General features: G+C 43.5%; 1 protein-coding gene across 1 annotated transcript in view; it reads left to right on the forward strand.

Annotated features, from left to right (window-relative positions):
- Window positions 1-5,782: 5,782 nt before the first annotated feature.
- The window catches only part of LOC124231332 (dual specificity tyrosine-phosphorylation-regulated kinase 1A), a 138,255-nt gene continuing 137,926 nt past the window's right edge, over window positions 5,783-6,111 (forward strand). The window contains exon 1 of the mRNA XM_046648069.1: window positions 5,783-6,106. The gene's annotated coding sequence lies outside the window, so the exon portion shown is untranslated. The remainder of the gene's footprint in view (window positions 6,107-6,111) is intronic.

The raw sequence follows: 6,111 nt of genomic DNA on the forward strand, positions 1-6,111 counted from the left end.
AGCCCAGAGTGAAGTGTATTCCTCCTGCCTTTAACCATTTCCTGGTTTCAGCTGCTTGCCTACTGGAGCCAGCTCTTGCTGTTTTGCAATTCTATGGTGTCTCCATTGTTACAAAAACATTTATTTGGTACCTAGTATACGCCAGGCACTGGGGTTAACAAGCCAGGTGAGCCTGGTCTCCGCCCTTGAAGAGCTTCCCTTTCTCCTGCCAGATGGCAAAGGAAACTGCAGTCAAAGTGCAGGCAGAGAAATGCTTTGACGGGGGCATGGGGCCTTCCAGGGTGGAGAACAGCAGGCAGGAAAGACCGGTGTTCTGGGGGCCTCAGCTGGGGAAGTCCCAGCCAAGAAGGCCAGAGGGGTCAGATCATGAAGTGAGGGGTGAGAAACAAGTAGAAATGTTATTCCAAAAGCAATGAGAGCCCTTTGGGTTTTTCGGCAGGCAATGATGTGACACTGAATTTGAGCAAGAATTCCCGCAGCCTGGAGGCGGAGGGTGAAGGAGATAGGAGACAGGGAGGATGGCAGGGCGCTTTACTCTTTATTGTATTCTTTTCTGTTTTGTTTAGATTTTCAAACGTAGTACTTGAATTGTTTTTATTTTAAAAATAAACAGTCATTATCTGGGCAATGGGATTAGTGGCTCATTTTCTCTTATTCTTTACACTTTTTATGTTATATATTTAAAAAGGCAATATAATAAATAATTTTTGGTTTTAAAATTCTGGAAGGAAATTCAGATGTGGGAATGGATAGACGTTTTCTGTCCTTCATAAATGGTTTGGCTATTTGATCCTGCCCTCCAGATGTTAACAGTACATGCAGCTAGAAGCTTATTATTTTTGCTTTTAGGATTTAGTAGTCAGAAGACTCGGCCACACAGAGGTCCTGCCTAAACCTCTGTCCAATGACACTGCCCAAATCTATGGTTTCCCAAACTGGAGACACGTGGGGTGAGCTGCAGACTGTGCAAGAACACTGGTTTGAGAAACACTGCTGCAGTAGAACTAACTAGCCACGCGGCAGTCACTAACATTATTGTATCTTGTAAGTGGAATTTTCTTCTTGCAGCTTTGCTGACTGCAACCATCTTTCCTCTGGCGCTGGAGAAATTCCCTCCATTTTAAGATTGGAAGAGAACATTTCCTGCTTCTTTGCAAATCACTGGACAGTTTCCCCTGACGTTTTATGATTGCCAAAAAACTCATACAGGATGGAGGAAAATAGGAAGAAAACAGCAGGAGCTCATCATTCATTTAAAAATACAAAACAAAACAGTATTTACAGTATGCCAGATATGGTGCTAGGGATATAAAGATAAAAATATAGGATCCTTGCCCTACAAGCACTTACAGTGTAGAAACAGGCATGCAAATACAATATAATAAAGTAACACCACTGCTATAACCACGTAAATACCTCTTGAATTGAATTGAAGCAAAAATGGTTGAAGACAGTAGCAGTAAATACATATATTGATAAACATTGTAGGAATATTAAATGATGTCCACTACTCACCTCCATTAAAAAGCCAAGAAAATAAGCCAAAACTCTCTCTGTTGAGCTAACAAACCACTGAAGTGAGTGACCTTTGTAGATTTCTGTGCCTCCTACCTAATTTTTAATTCCATGTACTTAATTGTTTTTCACAGTTTCATTAGGGCATTTTTCCTCAACCTGTTAATTTCGAGGAAGTTATACATGTATGAATCAATATATTAAGGCGTATTTCTTTTCAAGTCTTGCCAAAGTGTTGCAAAATACTGTTTCAAGATATTCTGAAACAGTGCGAAATATACACTTTAATCCAACAATTTCACCTCTTCTATTTAACCTTTATCTCGATGTCACAGAAAAAGAAAATGGTGATAACTCATGAAATAACATTGGTAAACATTCATACATGACAGGAAAGTAGTGAGTATTGTCCTCCTTTTTAAAAATGGCACCACTAGAACCACATCTCGGCATAAAATAACCTTTAAGCAACCTTATGATGCCACAAAGATGGCAGAGCACTTGGTCCAGGTGCCTCGTTAAGAGGAGCTGGGCAGGCTGAGGGCAGAGAGGCTGAGAGAAGGGAAGAAGTGTGGGCTAGATCCACTTGGGAGATGGCTAGCAATGCAGATGGCCACAGATAAACTGACAGGATGGATGGCAGGTGTTGGTTGATATCACATACTAGCCTAACAACAGCATATGACAGCCTTTTAGTTTTCTTTTTTCTTTCTTCCTTTTTTTTGCAGTTAAAAAAATGACACTTTCCCCTTTCTCCTCCAAATAGGCATGGAATATACACAGGCAGGCACAGGTAGCCAATGAACATATATAAAAAGAGAGGACACTAAATGGTCAAAGAAATGCAAAGTAAAACAAGAGAGTGTAGTAGAGTGTGGGGAAAAGTCATTCTCACGTACTACTTTTAGGAGTGCAAATTGGTGAAATCATTTCTGAGGGCTATTTTGGCAACATGAATCAAAGCATTTTAAGGATGTATGCCCTTATCCTGAGGAAATGACTGGGTGGGCGTGTAAAATGTGTACATACGATGTTTACGCAGCTTTATTTGCAACAACAAACGGAAAACAGGAACCCGTCTTTAAAAATGGAGGAGCAGCTAAACGACTTATGGCCCATTCAGCTGAGGGAATACTTGTAGCCGTTAGAATAGTTATCTAAATTTCAGTTGATTAACACAAAAATGTGTTCATAATTGTAAGTTAAAAAAGGCATAAAACATATCTATATGTATTGGATGTGTGTGTGTGCTCATGTCTCTCTAAGAAAGTCTAGAAAGATATATGCCAATATGAAGAGATTAATAAGGTTTATCTCTGGGTGATATCTATGAATAATCTTTACCTCTTTATTGTTTTCCACATTATAAAATTGTTTATAATGACCATATATTGCTTTTACTTCTTCTTCTTCTTTTTTTGGTGAGGGAGATTGGCCCTGAGCTAACATCTGTTGCCAATCTTCCTTTTTGCTAGAGGAAGATGGTTCCTGAGCTAACATCTGTGCCAATCTTCCTCTGCTTTGTATATGGGATGCTGCTACAGCATGGCTTGATGAGCGGTGTGTAGGTCTGCGCCCGGGATCCAAACCTGAAAACCCCAGGCCGCCGAAGCAGAGTGCATGAGCTTAACCACTAGGCGACCAGGCTGGCGCCTACTTTGACTTCTTGTTTTTGGATCTCAGGTGTAGAGAACTGAGCATTAACTTCCTGCTTCACAGCATACCACCATTGTCAGTTTAAATAAGGCCCCTCTCTTGTGTTAATTTATTGTTTATTTCTAATTTGTTTGATAAACGTGAATTACTATTAAAATCAGAACAAACAATAAAGCTTGTACAAAGGGAGCAACCAAGGGCCTTCACTCAGAAGTCTATGAGAAGAGCGAGGGTGTCAGCTTCCGGCCACATGGCTGTCCAGGGATGAATTGTAAACTGTTCACCTTCTCACCTGGTGTGAAGGGCAGAGGTATTGGTTAGCTAGTTTGTACTTGGAATGTTGGGGTTATAACTCTCAGCCGGGTACCCACTACTCACCTTTCGGGCTTAGTATAGCGCACCACCATGAGCGGGAATGAACAGGTGTGGAACCAACGAGAAGAACCGGGCTTGGCTTAAACCTTGGCTTGAATCTGTGTGCTAGTCTGCAGTGGCCGCCGTTACAAAGTACCACAAACCAGGGGGCTTCAACAACAGAGATTTAGCGTCTCACAGTTCTGGAGGCCAGAAGTCCAAAATCAGGGGGTCGGTGGTTCCCTCTGATAGCTGTGAGGCAGAATTTGCTCCCAACCTCCCTCCTGGCTCCCGGCAGCCCCAGGTGCTCCTTGGGTGCCGCTGGTGTTCTCCCTGTGTCCTCACACCGTCTTCCTTCTGTCTGTGTGTGTCTGTCTCTGGGTCCAGATTTCTTCTTTTTAAAAGGACACCGGGCATATTGGATTAGGGTTCACTCTCATGTCCTCATCTTGATTACCGCTGTAAAGACTCTATTTCCAAATAATTTTGGATCATCTTGGTGTGACGGAAAGAACATGCGCTTTGCAATTACATTGGGTTTGAATCTTGGCTTCACCACTTACTGGTGGTATGACCTTGGGAAGGTCATTTAACTACTCAGGACTTGTTTTCTCATCCATATAATGGGTATGTAACGTTGTTGTGAGGACTATAGATACTTTAGAATGTACCAGAGAAGCGGAGGCTGTTATTATCTGTGAGCTGGGGGTCTTGGCTTTTAGAGGTTAACTTCTATCAATAGATATGCATCTGTAACACATCTGTCAGTGGGTCTGATGGGGAGATTCTCAGATGACAGCAAGGATTGAATCACTGAACCTCGTCAACAATAAACGGGCATCTGTACCAGAGTCCTTCCTGCCTACATGTTCACTTGTTTGGAGCAGCATAATTTACAGGTTACTCTTTAGGTGAAGCCTATATAAAACTATTTTACGGCATTCCACCCCGGACATGACAGTTCATTGATCAATGTCGTGTGAGGCTGTCACACCGGGGGTGGGGGTGGGGGCAAGGGCGCAGCTTTCTAGATAGGAAGACCATCAATGTCCTCTGTTGCTGCATGATCATAAACTCGAGATTCTGCCTCACCCTGATAATCTTCCAGATTGATTTGACTGAAGACAAGGACACATTTCTTGAGAAATTGTCACATTCTTTCCAGGTTACCTAGAAGATTAGTTATGGCAGTTTCCTTCATTATCACCAACAGAAATTCGACTCAAATTTAATTTCGTGTTAAAGGATGCAAATGCTTAAGTGTTGTGTTGGAAGTGAAACTGTGGTGAATGGGGTGGGGGTGGGGAGCAGGGAGAAGACGCGCAGGAGGAAGAAGTTGATTGTACAGGTGGAAGGTGAGCTTGGGCGGAGTCAAGGCAGGGCTCTCTCACCTCGGCAGGGACCCTCTTGGCCACTTCCTTCAAAGCAATCAAGTTCAATGTGGACTTTCCCTGTGTTAGCAGGGCAATTTTGAAAGAGTTAGCAATCCAAAAGAACTTCTGACAGTCAGGCAACGATTGCTATCACAGAGAATCAGTCCGAAGTAAGCTGTCTGCCAACCTACTTTTTGCGTAATTTACTTTAGGTTTACTCTGATTTCCTTCAGGGCCTGTGCTAATCTGAATGGTTGCCTTAGTATGTCAACGTTCTAATAACTGGAGGAGGGGAACATCGGTTGGAAATCAGTCACATAGGATAGAGACAGATATTTATTACAGTGTGGTTTTTCTTTATACCTATAAGATTGTATCTGTTGCTACTGTATTTGTGGGCAGCTTAAGAAAAACTGATATGAACACTATCATAAAATGGCAAAGTCGAGCTTAGAAATCAATAAATTAGTGACTTGCTGTAAAATGCTATCTATATAAATATCCGTTTTAGCGTCACACTTATTAAAGTCTATTTTATTAAGGTAGCTACAAAATACAATTTTTAGCCAGTGGCTGTCTGCTCATTACAAAGTAGCCAGCACAGCATGGCTACTAGCATACTTAGGTTTTCAAGCTTGGAGAGCACACCTAGCAATATTTAGCCAGGCAGAACGGGTAGATAGAATAAAAATAAACGAAAGCCAGAATGTTAATGGAGTTGTGGGCGAATTAAGAATCTAGAAGCTGAGATGGTGCGTGAAAAAGAAAAACAGGGAGTTGGACGAGAATACAGTAAGAGCTCCAAAGGATTAATTTAAGGGGCATTCCGATGGAGAAGGCAGGCTGCGCCCAGAAAGGTGGGGAGGGGTTTGAAATAGCTGGGAAAGCCTGGGAGAGCGTGCACAGCCTCCAAAACTTTCTATGATGGCTCCGTCCCTGATTTCGGAACGTCGGCATCGGTGGCTGCAAAAACCGAGCGGCATGATTTAGCCAAGGTGTCAGCCGCAGGGGCATCCCGGATTCGGGCGAAGCGTCCGGAATTCCTGAGATGTCTGACACGCGGAGGCGGCCTCCTCCCCGCCCCCAGCCGCGGCCTCCGTGGGCATTTTCCGGCGAGGGGGGCCCGCGAGCCCTCGGAAGAACAGCTCCAACGCGCGACCGTGCGCGCCCAGGCCGCCTGCCCGCGCCGCGCGCCCCCCGGGAGGAAGGTGAG

Source organism: Equus quagga, chromosome 21 (assembly GCF_021613505.1).
Source record: "Equus quagga isolate Etosha38 chromosome 21, UCLA_HA_Equagga_1.0, whole genome shotgun sequence".
NCBI classification, from domain to species: domain Eukaryota; kingdom Metazoa; phylum Chordata; class Mammalia; order Perissodactyla; family Equidae; genus Equus; species Equus quagga.